We start from the raw sequence: 25,366 nt of genomic DNA on the forward strand, positions 1-25,366 counted from the left end.
AGTGTATAAATAATCTGTTTCTCTACAATAACAAAAAACAAAACAAAACAAAACAAACAAACAAAAAAAAGGCTACAAGAGAGGTTGTATATACAAAACACTGAGATATCACTTCACTTGCAAACTATTCCTGACCAGACAGGGAGATAAGACAGAGAGAAGGGCACAGGGAGGGGTGGGGAGTGCACTGTGGCCGAAGGCAGGGGTCGGGGGAGGTCTTCTCCCAGCAGAAATCTACAGGCAGGAGCTGAACCCGCCCATGCACAGGAGAGGCCAGGGTATGCAGTCCCGGCTGTATGTGGGTGGTAGGGTGCCAGAGCCTCTGTTTGCCTGATCCAATGCCCTGGTCACTTGTTCTTCAGGCTTCAGCCAAAGGGGTTCTGGGTGGGGACCGGGGCCAGCTGGGACAACTGGCCAGAGAGGAAGGGAGGTAATTGTTCCCTGGAATCTACTGTGGAACACTTGAGCTTGCTTGGTGTGTCCATCCTGCTGGCCCTGTCCATCCTGTCACCCTCCCCACCCCACCCAGAGGCCCACGGTGACCCAAGAAGAATAGATGCATCAGCCAGGTTTCAAGCTTCCCTGGGGCAGGGGAGAAGGACAGATGGTCCTGCTGGACTCCTGTTCTCCCTAAGCCCCAGCTGACTGTGCAGAGCTCAGTGGAGGGGTGGGAGCCAGACACAGAGATACAGAGAGGATCGGGTCAGAGAAGACATCCTGATGAGGGGCAGGCAAAGGAGAGATGTGCATGCATGCACACTTGGAGGAGACACGGAGCAGGCACAGGTTCTGGCAGCCTTGCAGCTTGTTTGGTTTCTGTCCATCAATAATGGGTGACACTGTGATGTCCACCACGTTGTTACCAGGGGACTCCTCATGGGCTGTGTGGCCTGCGATTTGCATCTGTGGCACGATGCAGTAGATCTCTGTGAGAATGTCCTTGAAAGCTTCCTCTACGTTGGTGGAGTCCTAGGCTGAGGTCTCAATGAAGGACAAGTTGTTCTTCCCTGAAAAGGCTCTGGTCTCATCAGTGGGCACAGCCTGCAAGTGGCACTGGTCGCTCCTGTTGCCCACCAGCATGATGACGATGTTACTGTCAGCATGGACCTTCGGCCCCTTCAGCCAGCATGCCATATTCTCCTATGCCAGGTGCTTGGGATGTCATACACCTGCACCTTGGTCGTATGCGGAGGTGATGGTATGGTAGTGTTCCTGGCCACGGTGTCCCAGATCTGCACCCTGGTGGTCTTGCAGTCCACCCGGAAGCTGCGGGAGACAAACTCTACCCTAATGGTGCTCTTGTTCTCCAGGTTGGATTGTTGCGGGTGAAGCTGGACAGCAGTTGGCTCTTCCCCACACCCAGGGCCTGATGAGCACCATTTTGAATAGGTAGCCACACTCCCCAGGTCCCCCTTGGCTTGGCCCTTCCGGCAGGATCCATGACCCCACAGGTTGTTAGGATTTCATGTGTTTAATGTACTGATCAAGTTGGGAAGAACTGTTATCTTCATAATATGAAGTTTTTATTCCATGAATCCATATTTTTAGATTTTCTTAGATTTCTTGGATGAGAGTTCTATGTTTTTCTGAATATATATGATATATACTAGAGCACTAGAGGCCTGGTACCCACTCCATTCTGGGATCCCTCTAACAATCCAGGACTGCTGGCTCCCAATTGCTTGCCTGCCTGCCTGCCTGCCTGATTGCCCCTAACCACTTTTGCCTGCCAGCCTAACCACCCCTAACCACTCCCCTACTAGCCTGATTAATGCCTGACTGCTCCCCTGCCAGCCTGTTTGCCCCTAACTGCCCTCCCCTGCAGGCCTGGTCCCCCCAACTGCTCTCCCCTGCTGGCCTGAGTCCTCACCAACTACTCTTCCCTATAGGCCCAGTCACCCCCAACCTCCCTCCTCTGATGGCTGGTCACCCCTAACTGCCTTCGCCTGCAGGCTTGATTGCCCCCGACTGCCCTCCCTTGCAGGCCTGGTCCCTCCCAACTGACCTCCCCTACAGGCCATCTTGTGGTGGCCATCTTGTGTCCACATGGGGGCAGCCATCTTTGAGTGATCAGGCTGGCAGGCAGAAGCAGTTAGGGGCAATCAGGAAGACTGGCAGGGGAGCCAGCAGTCCTGGATTGTGAGATCGGACCCACTGGGATTGGGACTAAAAGGGAAGTCAGACATCCCTTGAGGGGGCCCAGATTGGAGAGGGTGCAGGCTGGGCTGAGGAACACCCCCACCCCCGTGCAAGAATTTCATGCACCAGGCCTCTAGTTTATATATCATGTAGATATCTTGTAATATTTATACCTAATTTTTTTGTGGTACAATTATAAATAGTACTGTTTTAATTTACATTTTAAAGTGTTAGTTGCCATTATATATAAAAACGTTTACAGATAATATAAAAAAAAATCCAAAATTATGGGCTGATAGGAATTAAAGAAAAAACAAATTGAGAGGCTGGACATTAATGGGTTACAGAATTATAATTTGTTATATTTAAAAGCAGATGAGAATGTGAATTCTATTTTTAATAACATTTAGAAATATCACATCTCCCAAAAGGAAGAAGTTTATGATATATCTGTAGAAAGCATAAGAATAGAGATTTTTCACTCATTGTAACAGGGCACTGGAATGGCAGAATGCTTTCTCGTGTGAATAAGAGTGCCATGAAAATCAGGAAGAAAAGCTTGTCATAAAAGTAGCCTTTGCAGTAATGAGGAAGCAATGAGCTGTTACCAAAAGATATGATAGACAAAAGTTGAAAATCATCTCTGATTTGTCAGTGCATCAGCCCCTAGACATTTTGTACAACCCCAGAGAAAATGGAGATATGAAAATTGTGGATTGGAAGTCTTCACCTCTTTAGAATACCCATTAAATATGTTTTCTACTGTATTTTACTTTTGTATCTAGAAAACAATCTGTTCTCACAAAACTCTTTAGCATAAATAATTTATATGTTCCTTTGCTGTCTAGAAAACACGCACAATGAATAAACTTTAAATCACAATCCATCCCGAAGCAAAATTGAAACTATGGCACGTTCTTAAAAAGTCGACCCACTTTCTAAGATGTTTACTATTTTAACAAGTAAGTAAAAACAATATTAATGTGGTTTGCAAATGGATCTACAAGTAGGAATTCTTACTGAAGTGTTATTTTAGGATGTTGACAACAGCTAATAAATGTCCTCCCACAGCCTGAGTCTGAACTATTTGTTATATTTATGCCACCAAGATACCTAGTATTTATTTTTATTCAAAACTATATACACTAAGAAAATTGTATTCAAAATAAGATATAAATTTCATTTTGCAAATGTCTTTAAATGTACCCTTGAGTATGTGAGCCACACTATATTGCCACATTTGTCAAGGCTCACAGAACACAAGTTATTTAAATATGCCATGGTTTCAAAATATGCAGCAAAGATAAATGAGTAATCTTACCACAGGCAACTACTTCATATTCTCTCACTGTCTGACAGCTGGACCTCTTTAATATCCAAAACCATAACTGATTGGCTAATGCCACCTGTTCAAAATTCAAAAGTCATTCATTTGTGTAAAATAAACAAGCACATAAAGTAAGCATACGCTATGCAGAAAATATAAAATATCTTATAATGAGTAGGGGCAGAAAATGAAAAAAATGTACAAGAGGTGGAAGCAATGTAATTTTCTAAACATCTACTACAGTATATCCACTGTAACATGAATCTGTTACAATAACTTTCTTTTCTGAATACACACTGTAGTTTGAAAGCTAAGGGTTTTTAAGATTAGTTAGATCTGTCACTTGCCAGGTGTGCTGATTTTGAAAAGGCACTTATCCACTGAAATATCTATTTCTGCATCAGTAAAATAACACATAATTCATGTTTCATGTAAATATGAAAGAAGAAAATTAATGAACTGGGGTTACTTAAATACTGGAGTAATAGAATGCTTAAATAAATGTTAGCCATCTAAAATAATCTATACTAATAAAAGCGTAATATGCTAACGAAGACCTACCGGATGTCTTTCTGGACAAAGCTGCGGAGGGGAGGGCTGAAGCAGAGGCAGTTAGGTGCAATGAGGCAGGTAGGAGACTGGTTAGGGTAGATCAGGCAGACAGGCAGAGGCGATTAGGGGCAATCAGGCAGTAGGATTGGGCCTAAACAGGAAGTCGGACATCCCTCTCACAATCCAAGACTGTTGGCTCCCAACTGCTTGCCTGCCTGCCTTCCTGATTGCCCTTAACAGCTTCTGCCTACCAGACTGATCACCCCTAACCACTCCCCTGCCAGCCAGTTTGCCCCCAACTTCCCTCCTCTGTAGGCCTAGTTCCCCCCCAACTGCCCTCCTCTGCCAGCTTAGTCACCCCTAACTGCCCTCCCATGCAGGCCTGGTCCCTCCTTACTACCCTCCCCTGATGGTCATCTGTGGTAGACATCTTGTTTCCACATGGGGGCAGCTATCTTTGACCACATGGGGGCAGCTATCCTGTGTGTTGCAGTGATGGTCAATTTGCATATTACTCTTTTATTAGATAGGATAGAGGCCTGGTGCATAGGTGGGGGCCAGCTGGTTTGCCCGGAAGGGTGTCCAGGATCACGGTGGGTGTTCCCTTGGGGGGTGAGGCGGCCTGGGCAAGGGGCCTGTCATGGTTTCTAGGCCAGCCACACCCCTCAGTGATGCAAGAGGAGGCCCTGGTATCTGAAATTTATTTATCTTCCTCAATTGAAACTTTGTAGCGGGGAGCAGAGCCAAGCCTTCTGCTTGCTCCGTGGATGCTGCCATTTTTGTTTCAATTATTTTCTATAATGAAACTTTGTATCCTTATTAAGCACAGACCTGGGCCAGCCAGGAAGTGTGGAAAGTTTAGCTTCCTCCATTGCCAGGGAAGTCCCAAGCCTCCCTCCTGCTCTCAGTGGCTGCAGCCATCTTGTTTGGGGTTAATTTGCATACTCACTTCTGATTGGCTAGTGTGGTTTGTTGTGCGTGTGGTTTGTTGGGATAGTGGATTGATGGTGAATTTGCATATTACTATTTTATTAGATAGGATGAGAGGGACTGACAGAGGTCAGGGGGAGGAGGATGGACATAGCAAAAAGTATGATGTCCAGAGGTGGAGGGGCTGGGTGGAGGAGGGTACAGGCAGGGGGAGGGAATGGAAGAAATCTATAATAATGTCAACAATGGAATAAAAACAACAATAATATACCACTACACTACACACCTATTAGGAAAAAAATATATACATTAAGAATTATGTATTTACTGCTTTGATTAAATTAAAAATTTTAAAAAGAAAGAATTTTGTCCAGAAAGGAGTGTTGTTGAAACGTGTTTTTTTTTTTTTTAATTTTTATTTTTAATCTTTATGGTAAAGCTAAGGAAGCTTCAGAGTCCCTGTGAGGGCTGGATTTGTTCTGGGGGAGAGAACAAGCAAGTTGCAACCAGCAGCATTCTGGATAACCTGCCTGAAATGACTTAAAAGAGAAAGGGACAGATTCCCCAAGCCTACATTTATTTGTAATTTATTTTCTTATTCTAAATAAAGTCATTTTTGAATCTTATTTTTTAAAAAATCTCTCCTTCCTCCCGCTAGAATTAGTCCTTCAGGTTCAGTAAACTTTAGGCCTCACAAAACCTGTGTCAGTCCCTGAGGGTTGGGGTCCCCAAAGGAGTTCGGATTTATTCATTATATTTACTTGCTCCTTTTATGCTTGTTCTAGAGGGAGAGTGAGGACTATTTTTTACTCAGTAATTTTTATAATAAGAATTGTATTGGAACCTGCTCCTTCTTTGGCTGTTTACAGGTTTACCTTACGGGGCATTCACAAAGACTTTAAGCCCTTTGAAGAAAGGGACAGAGCTGTATTGTGTTTCTATAACACAGGCACAAAGTTAATATAACTTTATAAATATTTGTTGAAGAAACTTATAAATTTCAGTGCCATGAGGCATGACGTTTCCTTCTGCTCCGTCTCTTTATTGATAATTTAGTGCAAAGTATAAAGCTGAGAGGATGAGCAGGTAGAGCCGAATAAAGTTGCTTTTTCCAAACCCTAGATCCCATTCTCTGATTTTACATAGTAGATGTGTTTCTGATGACATTTTGAATTGGGTATATTAGATTTTTCTAATATCAACTCCCTTTACTCATTAAAAATAGAAATTATTTTGAATGATGTTTAAGCGGTTCATACTATGAGGTGCAAAATATTTTGCTTATCTCAAGAATCTTTGTGCATTCTTTCTGTAGTAAAGTGAATTATCAACATGGTAAGTCTGTTTGGGGGGGTCTGCTTAAAATGGGGCACACCAGTACTAAGTTCGGTTCTAACAATGACTAATTCGCACACCAGGTGTAGAGTTAGATGGCTGTTGGACATACCATTTTTTTTTTTGTCCCTTTGCTCCCACAGCACCTGCTACTACCAGAGGCAGTGTCCTGACCCTCCATGACCTCTTTGTCATGGCAACCACAGGGTGTCTACTGCCTGAGGCTTTGGCAGTCAGCAGGAGTGTGTGTGTGTGTGTGTGTGTGTGTGTGTGTGTGTGTGTGTAGGCGGGTTGACCTTCTCAAGATGGTAGCAACTCTGAGGAATGCTCATCAGGGGTGGGGTCCCCTCATCAGAGACAGAGCAGGGAGGCACAGGGGAGAGCTTTCCTGCAGGCCTGCTGAACCTGACAGAGTCGCACCTACAGCTTCCCTCCTCCTCTCCTCTCCTCCCACGCCCTTGGGCTGATGGCTGAGGGGAGCAGCAGTCACTGGTGAGGCCAGGTACGGCTCCCAAGGATGGGGAGCCTGAGACTCAGGTCCTGGCTGGGTGGACAGGCATTTCTTCCCAGGGTTTCAGAGGGTGTTGGGGGCGGGGAGATACCCCAGCCTCTGCACTGGGACGGAGCTGGAAAGGAGGGAGCCTGCCCCCTCCCACACTGCTGGGTGGGACATTGCAGAGGAGGGGCTGTGGGTCCCTAGCCCAGACTCACCCTCCCAGGGGCAGGTCACAGGATCAGCTGCTGCCCAGGCCTCTAGACCTTTGGGGGTGGGAAGGAGCATCTGGGCCCATCCTGCAGCGAGTCCCTGGCTTGGGAGTCTGAGTGTGGGAGGGCAGCAGGTGGCAAGAGTAGACTGAGAAAGTGGCCCCAGGCCGGATAGGTGAGGTGCACAAAACTTCTGCCCGGGCAGCACTGGTGCTGCAGGGTTGTGGCAGAAAACAAAGTGCTGGCATCCAAGACCTCGGTGTGGGTGCAGGGGTCTGAGAACCTGGCTGGGTGAATATATATATATATATATATATATATATATATATATATATATATATATATATATATATATATACACATATATATATCGTTGTCATCTTTTTTTTACTGAATCTGGTATGAAAGTCAGAAAAATCTGGTAATTTATTGGGTCGGCAACTAAGTAATTGCGGATTTTTTAAAGAAAATCAAAGACAATTTTTTCATGGAACTAAATAACTTTATTCTTTAATGTATTGCCCATTTTGATCAATGACCTTTTGCCATCTTTCAGGCAGCATCATAATCCCACGTTCAAAAAACTTCTGGTTTTTATTAGCAAAAAACTGAATCAGGTACGATTTGACATCATCATCATTATTGAAATTTTTACCATTCAAGGAGTTTTGTAAAGATCGAAACAAAAAGTAATCAGATGGTGCAAGGTCAGGACTATATGGTGGATGTGGCAAAACATCCCAACCAAGCTCCATTAATTTTTGCCGAGTGACCAAAGATGTGTGTGGCCTTGCATTGTCATGATGGAATACAACACCTTTTCGATTTGTCAATTCTGGCCGCTTTTCTTCAACTGCATTGTTTAATTTCGTTAGTTGTTCAATGTAGACATCAGAATTGATCGTTCGGTTGGGTGGTAAGAGTTCAAAGTAGACAATTCCTTTGTAATCCCACCAAACTGATAACAAAACCTTCTTTTGATGAATATCAGCTTTTGATGTTGTTTGAGTTGGTTCACCTGGCCTGCTCCACGATCTTTTCCGCTTCATATTGTTGTAAACAACCCATTTTTCATCGCCAGTTATCAGTCGTTTTAAAAATGGATCATTTTCATTACGTTTCTTTAGCAAATCGCAGCTGCTAATGCGTTGCGTTAACTGTGATTTTTTAATTTCGTGAGGAACCCATGTATCGAGTTTTTGAACATAGCCAAGTTGTTTTAAGTGATTTTCAATGCATGTATGTGATACATGAAGCTTCTCTGCAATCTCACGTGTTGTACTGTGACAGTCTGAATTGATTATTGCTTTGATTAGGGCATCATCAACTTCAACTGGACGACCAGAGCGTTTTTCATCTTTGAGTGAAAAATCACCAGAACGAAATTTGGCAAACCAATTTTGACACTGCCGTTCTTTTAAGGCTTCGTCACCATAAACAGCACATAACTTTTTATGAGCTTGCGATGCGTTTTCCCTTTGCGGAAATAAAAAAGCAAAATATGACGAAAATGTTCCTTTTGATTTTCCATTTTTCAATGAACGCCAAACGAAAACTACAAAACAGATCAAAAAACTTTTTTTACTGATTAACAGCTGAATAGCCAACTATCAAATAACAAAATGTGTTTTACATTTGTACTACGTCTGCAAACCTAAAAATTCAACTGAAGCATATATGTGTGAAACCCGCAATTACTTAGCTGCCGACCCAATAATTTCTACACCTATTGTGCGGAAATCATAAGAATGGTTCCCACAATATAATACTTCACAACTTTGTAAAAGATATAGATATTAGACATAGATATGGAAATTAAACATGTATCACAAGAAAGCACACCAGGAAACTGTTCTGAAAATAATAAATGCTAGCTCTTGTTTGGGAAGTACACTTACTAGGATTGAATATCAATGAGACATAATTGCTAGTTGCTTTTATATTGCAGCTTAGCAAAATAAAACTGTCTAATTTTTGAAATGTTGAAAATGTCAATGTATGCAAATTTGAGGAAGGGTTGGAAATCATAGTGTAACAGAAGGGAATAAAGAAAGAAGATGAAATCCTAGATTTAAAATTTCCTGATATGAATATGAAATGTAAAATACACATTAAAAGACTAGTAGTAATTCCTCAATTGTCAATGTCACCACGTTTTATAAAATACACGGAGAGTCTGGGTTAAGAAAGATGAATGATCTCAAACTTTAGAGCCTGTAAAATAAGATTTTGAAGTTAATAAATGAGCTGTTGCCCTCAGCATTATTACAGTGCAACAAATATAAAGTAATTATCCAGAAAATATTAGAATTCTTTTGTTAACTTATTGCTAGTATGGATATTCTTAATGACATAACAAGGTATCTGCAGTCTCAATATACAGGAATTCATAATTCATTAAATATAAATATTATGTATCACTTCCCTTTTTTCTCTGCTCTAAAGATTGTTAAATCTATTTTAACAGTTACTATCCTCCAGGGATAATTAAAACATATTTGATTACAATTTGGTTGAATAGATTTTTTAAATTCTATTTTCTTTATATTTTAATGGGCAATTCTGCCATAAAGAAAAAAAAAATCAAAAGGAAATAAAATAGCATGCAGTGAAATATAAGCACTCTACTTACCCACTCCCTCAATACTTCTTTTTTTCCAGACCCAGTGGTGGTTGCAAACTGTCCATCTCTCGTGCATTCTTGCAAAATAGTAAATGTGTATATAACCATGTGTGTGTTTAAGTGTGTGTACATAAGTATTTTCTGTGTATGTGTACTGAAAGAAACTTCCCTTATAAAGTGCTAATTCTACTCTTAAGAAGCAAAGTCTTTTAACTCTTAAGATGCTGTTTCTAATTGTTAATTCTATTTATGTATAAAGTATATTAACACTTTCACATATTATATTAATTTAAGAGGATATATATTCACTTTTTGAAATAGTAAATAAAAATTAGGTTGATTTTACCACAATTTTTCTCCTTTTCACCTCCAAATTATATGTATTGTAATGTTAGAAAATCTTATTTTTATTTCAAACATTGAAACCTAGTGATTAAGAGATAAAGGTCCTAAAGACAATTAATAGAACAGGAAACTTTGTTACATTATGAACACATGAAATGTTACCTAATCAGACCAGAAATGAAAGAAATAAAGTTTGAATTAGATACAATACTAAATATGTAACCTAGGAGAGCTCTTCTACATGAACATTCATACAACTAAGATGGAGAGTAAGTTGAATGTGACTATCTCTGACAAAGCTTAAGATGCACATACTCAACAATTTCATGTAATTTTTACATGATAATCACAAAAATGTATGAGGAAATATGAAAAATATGTGCAGTAAAAATATATGCACTCACAGTTCAACAATTACATTGATAAATGTCACAAAAACATTCAAAGAATGACACCATTTGTTTAAAGTTCAAACTAGATAATATATCCTATATGTTGTTGGGAACATATACATATAGGATTTCAATATATAGTGGCACTTTTATACATGTTGGCATATAATACTTAATGTTCAGTGTTTTTGTCTGTTTCATTTAACATGGTCTCTAAGAAATCCACATCACAATATAGAACAGTCTCACTTGTCTTAACAGCTCTATTATTTTCCATTGTTTTGGTATAAACTTGATATACACATACTCTCTCCCTTAATCTCTTCCTCCTTCCTTAACTTGACTCATTAACACTGCTGTCTTTAAAACTGCATATTCATATTGGCAGAACTACATGATTAAAGAAATCTTTGTCCTTGAATCAATGGTTAAAGAGGACCCACCTAAGAACAGGAGAAACCATTTTAAACTTTGAAAGGAAATGCAATGTGTGTTGTCACTTGTAGAAAGTAAATTAGCCACTAATCTAACATATTGCTTATAATCACATGTGTATATACATACATCATATATGTATATACTAGAGGCTTGGTGCACAAAATTCATGCACAAGGTGGGGTGTCCCTCAGCCTAGCCTGCATCCTCTCCAATCTGGGACATCCCTTTCACAATTCAGGATTGCTGACTCCCCACTGCTCACTTGCCTACCTTCCTTATTGCCCCTAACCAATTCTGCCTGCCAGCCTGATCACCCCCTAATCATTCCACTGCCAGCCTAATTTATGTCTAACTGTTCCCCTGCCAGCCTATTTCCTCCCAACTTTCCTCCTCTGCTGGCCTGGTCACCCCTAACTGCCTTCCCCTGCTGGCCATCTTGTGGTGGCCATCTTGTGTTCACATGGGGGCAGCCATCTTTGGCTACATGGAGGCAGACATCTTATGTGTTGGAGTGATAGTCAATCTGCATATTACTCTTTTATTAGATAGGATAGAGGACTGGTGCACAGGTAGGGGCCAGCTGGTTTGTCCTGAAGGGTGTCCCGGATTAGGGTAGGGGTTCTCTTGGGGAGTGGGGCGGCCTGGGCGAGGGGCCTGTGGTGGTTTGCAGGCTGGCCATGCCCCCCAGCGACCCAAGTGAAAGCCCTGGTATCTGGGATTTATTTAACTTCTACAATTGAAACTTTGTAGCCAGGAGCAGAGCCAAGCTTTCTGCTCCCTCTGTGGCGGCAGCCATTTCTGTTGGGACTTACGTATCTTCTATAATTGAAACTTTGCAGCTGTAAGTGGAGGCCTTGGCCGGCCAGGGTAGGTGGAAAGCTTGTCTTCCTCCATCACCAGGGGAAACACTAGACTCCTGATCTTCCAGCTCAGTGGCTGCTGTCATTTCTGTTGGCATTTATTTAGCTTCTACAATTGAAACTTTGTACCTAAGTGGAAACCTGGGCTTGCCAGGGTGTGTGGAAAGCTTGGCTTCCTCCATTGTGGGGGAAACCCAACCCCCCCACCCCACTCTGTCATTTTGGTTGGATTAATTTGCATACTTGCTCTGATTGGCTAGTGGGCATGGCTAATGGGTATAGCAGAGTGATGGTTAATTTGCATATTACTCTTTTATTTGATAGGAAATATATATATATATATATATATATATAGATAGATAGATAGATAGATAGATATGTGTAATAAAATATCAAGTCATGCATAGAAATGATAAATATTTAATTCAAGGCAGTGGTGACCCCTGGGTGTGAAGGAGTGAGAAGAGATATAAGAATATAATTCTAAATGACAAATAACAGGGGTAGACTTAATGAGCCTGTGCTACTTCTTAAATTGCACAAGTATTTTATTATATCTTATATAATTTTTGTATGTTTGATATATTTCACAAATTTGGGGGTTTGAATTCAGTTCCTTATTCATTTTTCTCATTACATCAAGGACATCTGAGTGAGTAAAAATAAAACATTTGTTTACAATTTTTTTATTTTTAATCTAAATCTTCTATATGCTTTTCAGTAATAAGTACAGTATTTTTTAATGCATTTTATTAATTTTTCACAGAAAGGAAGGGAGAAGGATAGATAGCTAGAAACATTGATGAGAGAGAATCATCGACCAGCTGCCTCCTGCACACCCCCTACTGGAGATGTGCCCACACCAATGTACATGACCTTGACCGGAATCGAACCTGGGACCTTTCAGTCCGTAGACTGACAGTCTATCCACTGAGCCAAACCAGTTTCGGCAGTACAGTATTTTATATGTAATACTACTTCAATATATATTTTGTTCACATAGTTATTTTATGGCATTTTCAATAAACTGAGAAAGAACTACCTACCATGTGTAAAGTAAATATAGCCCTGGCCAGATAGTTCAGTTGGTTAGAATATCTTCCCAATATGCCAAGGTTTCAGGTTTGATCCCCAGTCAGGGTACATACAAGAATCAATCAATGAATGTATAAAGAAGTGGAACAACAAATCAATCTTGTTAGAGCTATGTATAACTTCTCTCAGTTACATGTATTTTTGATGTTAGAAGAAACCGTGACAAATTAAATAAAAATATTATGTTCTGTGAATGACCAGAAAGATCCCGAGCTAGGGATGAATGGATTACTCTGACACACATTTCTGTGAAAGAGAGGCTAAGGGACTGCTTGGCAATAGCAATCAGGCAGCTCCTTAGGCTTTTATTGTATTATAACAACAGCTTCAACTAACATTAACTATTAGATACTATTAGCAGGGTAAGCATCCTTGAGAAAGCACATGTTTCACTACAAGGTCGTGTCTAAAGACTAAACATAGAGATTCTAGTAAAACATGTGGGGGCTTGGACTTGTTTGGAAAATTCGAGGCAGGGGCAGCCACCTTCAGCAAGCTCTCCCTAGAGGCCCCCAACCTTTTGGAGAATCTCCCTTACAGACTTTCCAACTAAGTCTCATGCTTCCCCCACAATTATGCATATTTTAAAGTACAGGGCAACTATCAAGTCACACTTAAAGAAGAAAGGAAATATGAAGAAAAAAAAATGGCAAAGAAAGAAGAGGAAATGGGAAAGGAGGATATTTTCTTACATGCCTTAAAGTCTACATACTGATTTAATAAAATAAATGTGACTCAATAATTTACACAGCAACAACCATTTCCAGACTTTAATCTCATATTAATGAAAAAATATACTTTTTGCTTGGAAGCTCATTTGAATTAATTATATCATGTGCTCAGAAGCTGTGAAAACTAAGCAACACAGATTGAGAGTGATTTAAGAAGTAAGATTAGGTGAATTGTTTAAGAAGCTTTTACTTCAAATGAAGTAATTACTCCAATAAAAACAAACAACACTGGCTATTTTTCCACATAAGCTAACAGAGTCAAACAACTGAAGGAGAGTGGAATTGATTCTTTCAACAATTTAATAAACTGTAGAGTTTATTAATGTTTACTTTGCTGGCATCATTGGTTGCCTGCCTTCCTTCTTAAAACTTTGCCCTCAAATTTCACACAAATAGTGAGGCTAAATTTCTTCAAATAACAAACCCAAATATACTAATAACAGACTTTAAAACAAAGTGTAAAAGGAGAGCAAAGGATTTTTATCTATAATTTGTATGGATAGCCCAGTTATGGTTGGCATATGTGGTAGCCCTGAAAGAGTTTTAATAATAATAGTTTATTGTTATATTTAATAATAGTTAATAATAGTTTTCCTCCAAGCAAAGTACATTTGAAGATATAAAAATATTTCCAAACACAATTATTAAACGAAAGGCCTGGTGCACAAAATTCTTGCACAAGGGCGGGGTGTGTGTGTCCCTCAGTCCAGCCTGCACCCTCTCCAATCTGTGACCCATAGAGGGATTTCCAACTGCCGTTTCGGCCCAAACCCACCAGGATTGGGTCTAAAAGGGCAGTCAGACATCCCTCTCACAATCCAGGACTGCTGGCTCCCAATTGCTCGCCTACCTACCTGCCTGATTGCCCCTAACTGCTTCTGCCTGCCAGCCTGATCACCACCTAACCACTCCCCTGACAGCTTGATCGATGCCTAACTGCTCCCCTGCAGGCCTGGTTGCTCCTAACTGTCATCCCCTGCAGGCCTGGTCACCCACAACTGCCCTCTCCTGAGGGCCATCTTGTGGTGGCCATCATCTGTCCACATGGAACAGCCATCTTTGACCACATGGGTGTGGCCATCTTGTGTGTTGGAGTGATTGTCAATTTGTATATTATCTCTTTATTATATAGGATGGTAAACAACTAGTATTTTTTTTTACTCTTATTCCATCCTTTTCAGCTGTTTTTATTTTCATTTTTATTTTTTTTTCCATTACATTTTCTTATAGTAGGTGGTTACAAACATTTTCATATCTTTTGTGGTAACCGCTCAGGGGAGGAATGCATCCCCACAAACACACACACATACCTCAAATGTGGCTTGTTGTTACTGATAACACCAGGAGGATATGAAAATGTACTGCTAACATCCTGAGGCTTTCTGGGGAGAGCCAGGCAAGTATCAATCCAGTCCAAGGCAGGCTTGCACAAAACTTACTTTAAAAAAAAAAAAGAAAAAAAGAAAAGAAACTTCATATTTGTTAAATTCCTTTGATCAAGATCCAGTGCTCATCAAAAGAAATGGAAAACTTGACAGCCACTGAATTCTAAAGAGTCATTGGGATATGTGAGAAAGTCTAACAAAACTTTTAAAAGATAGTAAATATAAAGAAAATTACAGGAAAATAGCACATTATCCCTGGCCATTTTTTTCTCATTGGTTAGAGCATAGGCCTACAGACTAAAGAGTCTTGAGTTTGAGTCCCACTCAACTGCATGTACCTCTTACCTCAGTTGCATGTTTCCCAACCCATTTTGGGGGCACCTGCTGGACCCAACCAATGGATGTCTCTCTCTCATGTGGATGTGTTTCTCTCTGTGTGTTTCTCCCCCCACTTCTTTCCATTCAACTTTCTCTAGAAGTCAATGGAAAAAATATCCTCAGGTGAGGACTAAAAACAAACAAACAAAAAATACACATTAAAGAGCTCTAATTAAATTAATATTTTCAATACAGAAAATACAGGAGATATTTCATATTCTAGAAATAAAATTTGTTTAATCATCTACTATGTGTAGATTGTATATTTTATAATTTATATAATGAAAGTTCTTAACTTATAAATAAAATTAAATGATTTCTAAATTCTTTAATGACACTCTGTTTTATTAAAACTTGAGGTTCATAACTTCCCAAGGACATTGTATAAACTCCTGAAATAATTTTTATGGACAAAATCTTTTGTCTTTGAAAGTTTATGAACTGAATTGCTAGTACAATGTGGTTGCAGAAGCAGAACACACATTTATTATAAAATCTAGTATTAAATGTAGTTTAGCACTTCAATCACTATAAAAGAGACCATTTAAATCTGCTTTTAAATACAGAATTTACTTTGCAGAATGATGTAAAAATATGATGCCAAAATGTTCCCCCTACCCCTTCTTGGAAATGAGGGGTGCGGCTGAGAGAAGAGACACAGTGCCTTGTGGGAGTTTAGAACCAGACCGTTTGACTCTTCTAAATGATGTGACCATGAGAATGTTAAAAGCTCACACTACACTTCTCTATTTTAATGTGTGAATAGGGATGGTTTTATCTCCCAATGATTATTCCAAGATATGTCAAAAAACTTCAATACTTAATAAGTGATATATATCTAGAGCTATATTTTTCCTGAGTTACAATTAAATAAATGGTAAGTGTGACTGCTTACAACACAGCATGAGAAGTTTTATATCCAAGGGAATTGTGTTATTCTTTAATTTGTACAATTTTATTCACAGTCCTAACAAAGTTCCCTTATTAGTAAGATACATTCCAAATCTGCTTTATTTATAAATGCTAGTTTTCTCTGAGAGCAGTTTCCATTGGAGATTTGCATATGGTTACCTGAACTCCTCACTGAAATTGCAGTCCTAAGGTAATCTCCATGCAGTTGGGAGACAAATCTAGTTGCCCTAGAGTTCAATAAATGATGTCCTGATTATCAGCAATGTGTAGAGACCACACACACACACACACACACACACACACACACACACACACACACACACACAAAGTGTCCCCTCAGGAATTTGACCAGGAGAATGGGAGTTTGATTGCTCACTATGATGTGCGCTGACCATCAGGGGGCAGCAAAAAACATGGCGGGTGACCAGCAGCAGTGGCAGGGGGTGCTGAGGGAGCTAGGGAAGGAGGAGGCAAGGAGGTGGGGAGGCGGTGGGGAACCTGATTGGCAATGATCGCAGGCAAGGCCTAGGGACACTACCTGTGCAAGAATTCCGTATACCGGGCCTCTAGTGTATAATAAATATAAGCTTAAAGAGAATACCAATAAAGATATCTTGTGGAAGGCTTTATTCTTTTATTCTTCATCATCTGAAAAATATTTTCTTTAGGGAAATATTAACAATCTGGTCACTGACACAAACTTGGAGGAAGAAGATACTTTATTTTGTTCATGTTAAAATTGAGAGAGGGCATCTATGCATGAGTGACTTCTAAAGAGATGAACATAAAAAACTGAAGCTGATATGACAAACATTTGACATGTGAAATTATGAATTCTGAAAGTCTAGGTATTTGATTTTGTTTCATACTCTTTCACATATTTCCCATTTCCACTACATCAAAACTGTAGACATTTTATTTTACACAAGCACAACTTCCCAAAATTGCCCTGAGATTGGGAAAAACTCTGACAGGCATTTTACATGTTAAATGAATTGCATATATTCTTACTTTGGATTGTTTGTTCTTTCCCAAGTGGGGGATGGGCTGCACTACCCAAAGTTCTGATCTGCTCGGAGATTTTCCCTCCACTGTTACTTTTCAGAGCCATCTCTACAGATGCATTTTTTCCCCCAAATTCTTAGTAAATCTATCTGCTTAGAAAGCTTGCATTGCTGATTGTCATAGACACCTGTGTCATTATAGGTCTGAGCTGGCTGAGAAGCAGGTGCCAGTCTGTGGGTGAAATGGGATGCGAGGCAAGGCCACCTTGCAGCTTACATTTTCCCCACCAGCATGTTGTGTGATCTGGCTCTTGGGCCAAAATCATCTCCCTAACCACGGCACATGCTGCCTCCGGTGCCCAGAGAACACCCGTGGACGTTGTGGTTATTTCTTACTAGTAGTGGTGGAAGGAATCAGATACAATAATTCATCTTTTGTGTATTTTTGGTAATGTCTCTAAAAACCCAGGCCGCTGGACCCCTAAAATGTTATAATTATTTTCCACTTTTCCAAAGGCACTTGCATTTCCAAGGCCACAACTGTATTGCCACTTTTTGGTTATCTAATGTGATTAACATTGAAGATCCTGATATAATGCAACAAGGTGATGTTTCATAGAGTGATCAAGGGCCAGTTCCCTTTGGTCTATACCAGTGGTCAGCAAACTGCGGCTCAAGAGCCACATGCAGCTCTTTGGCACCTTGAGTGTGGCTCTTCCACAAAATACCATATACGGGTGCACACATACAGCTCAATTGAAACTTTGTGGCCCATGCGCAGAAGTTTTCCTCCTGGGCAAGTCTATTTTGAAGAAGTGGCATTAGAACACTCAAGGGGCCAAAGAGCCGCATGTGGCTCATAAGCCATGGTTTGCTGACCACTGGTCTATACTATGGCAGAAGCAAGTGGCATGTTAACATAGTACTGGAGCAAGACGATAAATATTCTGTGTTGTCCAGTATGCCCACTGCAAACTGCATATGACTCCCCTTCTGCATAAGGATGAATAATAATGCATTTTACAGGTGAACGGATGCTTCCAGAGGCTGTAGTGATGCATTTTAACAAAGACAGGACTTCTGCCACAGCAGTTTAAATGAGATTTTTTTTTTTGCCATAATCTAGTGGCATCTTTTGGATCTATTACTTTTTTGGGGGGGTTGGGTAGGGGGACAAACAGGTGAATTATATCAGGGATATAACAGGGCTTCATCATCTCTGCATCCTGTAGATTGCTTCTTTTATAATTTATTGTTATTTTGCCTTCTCATCATTTTCTGCCTCCTGATACAGGAGATTGCTGTCTTTCTATAACTTACTAAGGGGATGTTCTGGTGTTCAAACTTCATTTCTAATGAATGCTTAATTATCCTTAATCTTTGTCTTTCCCCAGAAGCATTGATGTATCAAACAGCCAATGCCCTATAATTATCGTATTTCACACATTTCCTAAATGCAATCCGTCCCACCAATATACGATTCCAGGCCATCACTAAGGATGAATGCACTACTACTGCACGATCCACCTATCACTAATTGGTAAGGGCCTCTTGGCCAGCCAGGCATTGGCTAAACCAGCAGCAACAACACATTTCAGAGTCTGTTTTCTAACTGCTTTCTCTGGCCAGACATTGAATTAAGAGTAACAGGTCTAGTTTCTCTTAAATCAGCCTTTGAGAAGCAGATTTCTTTTCAATAAATTTACTGGAAAGATTCAGGGTCAAAAACTTCAATGGAACAAAGTAGTAGAGTCAGGCAGAGCAGGAGTGTGAACCACAATGCAGCTGCAGAAGACTCTCATCCTTTGTGATGGGGAGCTACAGAGTGAATCGCCCTTTAGCCTCCTCTACTTGGATGAGGGGCCAGGCCATTTATGTCCACATGAACGAAGCAGTGGACTTTTCTAGAACAGAACATAAACTTAGGGGAAGATGGCTTCTTCAACCAAGAGACCTTCCCAGCAAGGGACTCAGTGGAGAGCTATCAATCACCAATACCTCAGCAGCTGGGGAATTTAGCGTCTCTATCCTGCAGGAGTGGGATCTGGGTGCCACCTCGCATACTAGACACTTAATAGTGTGAATAATCCTCACTTTCTATTGTTGAGGACTTTTAGGCAATCTCTATGGAAAGTAAAGATTTATTGAGGCAGGAAATACACAAAGCTTCACTCTATTTAATACAACAGATGTGCCATTCATATATTTTGAAAAGTGGTGAAGTTTAATCGTGAGTATATAAGAAATGGAAGGATAATTGGTCTTCAAGGATTTTTACAGCAAGGTAAGATATAACACAGAAGTCTTTGTTTTGTTATATAATTTTCTACACTATTTTTATATCAGTAATATATAACATGGTTTAATTAAGTATATATATATATATATATATATATATATATATATATATATGTTTTGATAGTTTACCTAGTCTTTATCATCATAACATTTTACAGTTCATTGCTTCACCTTCTTAAGTGACATTATCCAACATTTTTATCACTCTCTTGAAAATACTTTCAACTATGTTCTAATTTCATCCACTTTTCTTTCCAGTCACCTGCATAAATTCAACTACTTTTACTTTGCATGCCCTTGGGCAATTGAAGATTATCAGCAAAAGCTAAATAACAAAAAACACTGGCTTTATTGACATTTTGTGATTTTAAAATTTAAATAGTCACTACCATTGCCATAAAATCATCCTACTTTTCTGTTTTTCCCCTCTCAGAAATAAATATTATTATCCAAATTTTTCCTATTCTCTCTCATCTATTAATAAAATAAAAGCCATTAGATGTGAAATTACTAATATTTCTGCCACTATATATGTACCTTTTGCACACATCTGTTTCTTCACTTTTTCTAAAGTATCACATGTCTATCTTTTTATAACAGGATATCTTGTAGATATTTTCTTTCTATGACCCCACCTCTGAGCTGCTAAACCTTGAGTTTTATATGTCATGCATCTCACCTTTCTTCTACTAGAAATTTCCTTTCAAAATAAAATATGGAAATGTTACACTCTTTACTAAGAGGTGTGGAGAAAGAGAGTAAGAAGAGTACAAAAAGAATAGAAGCAAGGTCACTTCAAATTTCACAGAAATATACATTTACTAGAGGCCCAGTGCATGAAATTCATGCATGGGGGATCCCTCAGTCCAGTCGGCACCTTCTCTAATCTGGGACCCCTCGGGAGATGTCTGACTGCCAATTTAGGCCTGATCCTAAACTAGAAGTCAGACACCCCTCTCACAATCCTGGACCACTGGCTCTTAATCGCTCACCTGCCTGCCTGCCTGGTTGCTCCTAATTGCTTTCCCTGCCAGCCTGATTGTCCCTCACTGCCTTTCTGTGCCACCTGATTGCCTCCAATTGCCCCCCTCTGCTGACCTGGTACTCCTAACTGCACCCCCCGGCTGGCTTGGTCACCTCTTACTGCCCCCACTACTGGCCTGGTGACCCCCAACTATCCCCCTGACAGCTTAATCACTCCTCATTGCCTGCCCCTGCTGGCCTGGTCACACCTAACTGCATACCCCCACAGGTCTGGTTGCCCCTAAATGCCCACCTACCCACCCACCGGCTTGGTCATCCCATGCACCTGCTTGTTCAGTCATTTCGTCGTCCCTCACTAACATCTCTGCCAGCCTGGTCATATGCAGACATCTTGTAGGGTGTGAGGGTCAATTTGAATGTTACATCTTTATTATATAGGATCTGTGAAAGAATTCCCCATGCTTTCTTTCATTTATTCACCTACTCTTCATATGTAGGCTGGTTTCTGTCTCTAGGCCTTCACTGAAATCGCTCCTGCTAAATCAACAACCATTTCCACATTAGCAAACTGCCACTTTTCTCTCCTTCAAAGTCTTGACAGCATTTGTCAGAGTTGACTACACACAAGTTCTTGAAACAATCTCTTGCTTTCCCAATAACTAATGAAAAATTCATGTTTTATGCTATTTTTGCAGAAGCCTAGATGGAAACATCAGGAGGCTGTTGATTGTAGTGTGAAGAAGATTTGCTAATATTTAGGAAAAAATCTGAGGAACCAGGAGATACAGCAATGTAAACTTATTTTTGGATTAAATTCAATCAAGCATTTTTGAAGCAAATGCTCTGTGTTGGGCACCACATGTAGTTGTAAGGTGCAGAGGCATAACCAGCCCCCTATGACTGTGCTTAGTGAGATTGCAGACTAAAAGTGTGTATCCTCCTGGGTCCAATCTGGAAACTGATAGTACACACTAATTTTCGATAGGAGATATTTTCTGTAAAAATTCCTAATCTTAACAGAAGAGTGATAATACACAAACAGAACTCCTTAGAGTAAGAGAGAGTGCTTAAGGAAGAGCCAACTTGAAAGTGGGTCCTCCTTTTCAAGGCTCCAGTTCATTGTAGAAGGTGGGGTAAACATCATTTGCATGGCATATAAGTTTTTGAGGTTACATGGGCAAAGCAAGTCCATGGTTGTCAACCAAGCAGAAACACCCATCTGGGTACATAAAGGCCAAGGCTGCTGGGCAGGAGTGCACAGGGAGCTGAGGCATTGGGCACTGCTCACCAGCCGGGCAGTAAATGTCTGTATATGGTGTCCGTGTCTTTAGGGCCAGGACAACAGTCTTGCAGGTGAAAGTTGGGCTGAGTCTGGGGGGCAGGTACTCAGAGGGATTTGGGGCATTAGAAGCCCATTTACCAATTGGGCAGTGAGGGGTCCAGGACATGAAGTGACTGCAAGAGGACAATTGTCAGGTAGTCACTGGACCAGGACAAGAGTAGAGAACGTGACAAATGACTGTATAATCATGGCTTATAGAGTGTTGTTAAATGTTTTGTGTTCTTTTTAATTTAAATTCTTTGTTTTTTAAAATATGACATATGTTCGCTTTATCCCTATTGACCTCTTCCTGGCCGCTCCCACCCCCAGCACATGCCCTCACCTCCCCCCCCCCCATACGGTCTGTGTCCATTGGTTATGCTCATATGCATGTGTACAAGTCCTTTTGTTGATCTCTTACTCCCTCACCCTGCAATTCCCTCACAGATTGGACAGTCTGTTGTATGCTTCTATGTCTCTGGTTCTATTTTTGTTCATCTGGAATAAAAAGATACCCCGGACAGCTGCAGCGATCTTGAGAAAGAACATAGTTGGAGGGATCACAATACCAGATATCAAGCTATACTACAAAGCCACTGTCCTCAAAACTGCCTGGTACTGGCACAAAAACAGACATACAAATCAATGGACCATAACAAGAGAACCCAGAAATCAACCCAAACCATTATGTTCAATTAATATTTGACAAAAGAGGCAAGGGTATACAATGGAGTAAAGACAGTCTCTACACTAAATGGTGTTGGGAAAATTGGACAGATACATGCAAAAAAAAAAAAAATTAAAAAAAGAAGAAAAAAGAAAAAAAAAAGAAAGAAACTATACAACCAACTTACATCATACACAAAAATAAACTTAAAATAGATAAAGGACTTAAATGTAAGATGGGAAACAATAAAAATATTAGAAGAATCCATAGGCAGCAAAACAGCAGACATATGTGTAGCAATGTCTTTACGGATACAGTTCCTAGGACAATGGAAACTAAGGAGAAAATAAACAAATGGGACTACATCAAATAAAAAGCTAATCAGCTGAGAGATTCAAACAAAATGACAATGTGGTACCATCTCATACCTGTTAGAATGGCTATCATCAACAAATCAAAAACAAAAAAAAAACAAAAAAAAAACACATGTCCACCATTGCAGAGCAGATAAGGAAGAAAGGATTCTTAGCATTATGAAAACAACTGACACATAGTGCTGGAGAGGATGCAGAGAAAAAGGAACCTTCTTGCACTGTTCATGGGAATGCGGACTTGTTCAGCCACTGTGGAAAACAGTATGGAATTTCCTCAAAAAATTAAAACTGAATCTTCCATTTGACCCAGTAATCCCACTTCTAGGAATATGTCCCAAGAAATCAGAAATATCAATCAGAAAGGATATATGCACCCCGATATTCATAGCAGCACAATTTACAACAGCTAAGATTTGGAAACAGTCTAAGTGCCCATCAGCAGATGACTGGATCAGAAAACTATGGTACATCTACACAATGGAATACTATGCTGCTGGGAAAAAACAGTAATTCTTACCATTTGCAACAGCATGGATGGAACTGGAGAGCATTATGCTAAGTGCAGTAAGCCAGTCAGAGAAAGACAAATATCACATGATCTCATTCATTTGTTGAATATAATGAATGTTTTTACATATATGCTACTGAAAGCTGTACAGCAGGATTATAATAAAATAAATAAAAAGCAGCACACAGCAACCATCAAGGGATCTCTCTGTCTCCTATAAACAAAGAGTAATTTCATCTAATCTAATCCTGACAACAATGGAGAAATGCTTACATGTTCACCATTGCAGAGCAGATAAGGAAGAAAGGATTCTTAGCATTGTGGCAATAACTGACACTTACAGAAAAGAGCTAAATACATTTAACAGAGGCATTCTGAGTAACAGTTAATAAAACAGCCTTCATAGTCACATTGATCACAAATTTTATTCCATTTTCACTATTTTTTAAAAAAAATTGCTACTGAAAATTTAATTAATATCATTAAATTATATTGGCTCTATTTTTCTATATGTGTTTAGTAACTTGGGAGAAGACTTCTAAGCCAAACTTTAATTGGCAAGCTATTATGTAAAATATGGTTATGAAAGCATTGCACAAATTACATCTACATTTAACACTGTTCCATTGACAAGACTCAGGTTAGATGATTATTGAAATCCTTAGAGACTTTTATAATGTTGCCCTCATATATTTGTATTTTATATGAAATAAACACATATTGATTAAAAATTATTCCATGTATCTTAGTATTTGATCCAAGATATGGACAGAGAATTAATTACTAAAAAGTAATTTATTGGTATATATATTGACACATAGAATAAGTAATTTATCATAATGTTTAGACTTTAAGCAATTGTAGAAGCTTATGGGGAAATCTATGTGAGGATGTTTCATCTGCAGCTGGTATTGGACCAATGCCTCTACAGATCAGCCAAGCTGGCAATCATAAAGAAAGCCAAACAAGGAGTGGGAGAGAGTTATGACAAATTAGTTTATGTATTTGAAAATCACAAGAGCATAAACCAACTTTGTCCAGGAGTTGAGATAGAGTTAACTGTTCACTTATTGATTTCACTGTTGGTCTAGTATTCTTTGTGATCTACATTATTTTTAAATTCAGAATCTCAACTCTTTATTATCTAATAAGAAAAAATACTAATATATTTAACTGTAGGTAATTCATATCTAGACTTGGTTATTGAATGATATTTTGCAACAGTAAACATAAAAATAATGCAAATTAAAATTAATATACATTTTATCTTAAATTATATCATATTTGTTGTTTTGCAAGTGGAATGTATTAGTTAAAATGAAAAATGGATTGAAAAATTATTCAAAATAAGTAATAATGAAAACTGCCTTTTAATTTGCCTAATTTGATGGTAGCATTCGAACAAAGGAAAAGCATAATTGTGATTATTTTACAAATAGCTGAAGGGAAAATATGACCCATTTCAGGAAACAAATTACTAGAAACAAAGCAAAAACACAGCATAACTTATCTTCTTAGCACTAAATATTTTTCATCAATAATGAAATCTTGATTTCACTATCTAATGGCTTTTTTTTCCCCTCCCTCTTTCAACTTTGGTGAGCAAATAAGACAAAATTTTTATACAAAGCACTTGTAAACTGGGATGTAATAACATGCTTACTAGATCATAATTAAGATGTGGTATAGAGCATATCATAGGAGAATATTTGACTTTGATTAATGCCTTGTTGCATCATTACACAAAGGTTTATAAATTATATTTAAGTTAATTTGTCTTAATTCATTTCACTTTCAAGTGAAATACCCGGAATTTGATAAAGTTGTAGAAGAATGTAACCATTTGATTACTAGAGAGATATGAATTACCAGAACATATCCTGTGATTCAGGGAGTTACAACCAGAAGAAAATAACTGATATGAAGTTGGAGTAATGGCACAGAATATATGACAACAATGAACACCATTCTTTAGGTTTAAAAATGTATTTAATAAGAATATATTGAGATACTACTATAGAAATGTGTTTGAAAGACATAGTTCATAACTTCAAGAAAACTAT

At 39.3% G+C, this 25,366-nt stretch overlaps 1 long non-coding RNA gene and 1 pseudogene across 2 annotated transcripts in view; both read right to left on the reverse strand.

The window, feature by feature from the left end:
- The window catches only part of LOC311625855, a 956,586-nt gene that overhangs the window by 523,391 nt on the left and 407,829 nt on the right, over positions 1–25,366 (reverse strand). The gene's annotated exons all lie outside the window — the stretch shown is intronic.
- LOC311612679 (ras-related protein Rab-11B-like) lies at positions 631–17,258 on the reverse strand (annotated as a pseudogene). The gene is made up of 2 exons: positions 17,159–17,258; positions 631–1,424 (listed from the first exon to the last, which is right to left on the reverse strand). The product of its transcript is annotated as a ras-related protein Rab-11B-like (transcript).

The sequence above is a fragment of the Pipistrellus hanaki genome (genome assembly GCF_964339955.1).
Source record: "Pipistrellus hanaki genome assembly, chromosome: 1".
NCBI lineage: Eukaryota > Metazoa > Chordata > Mammalia > Chiroptera > Vespertilionidae > Pipistrellus > Pipistrellus hanaki.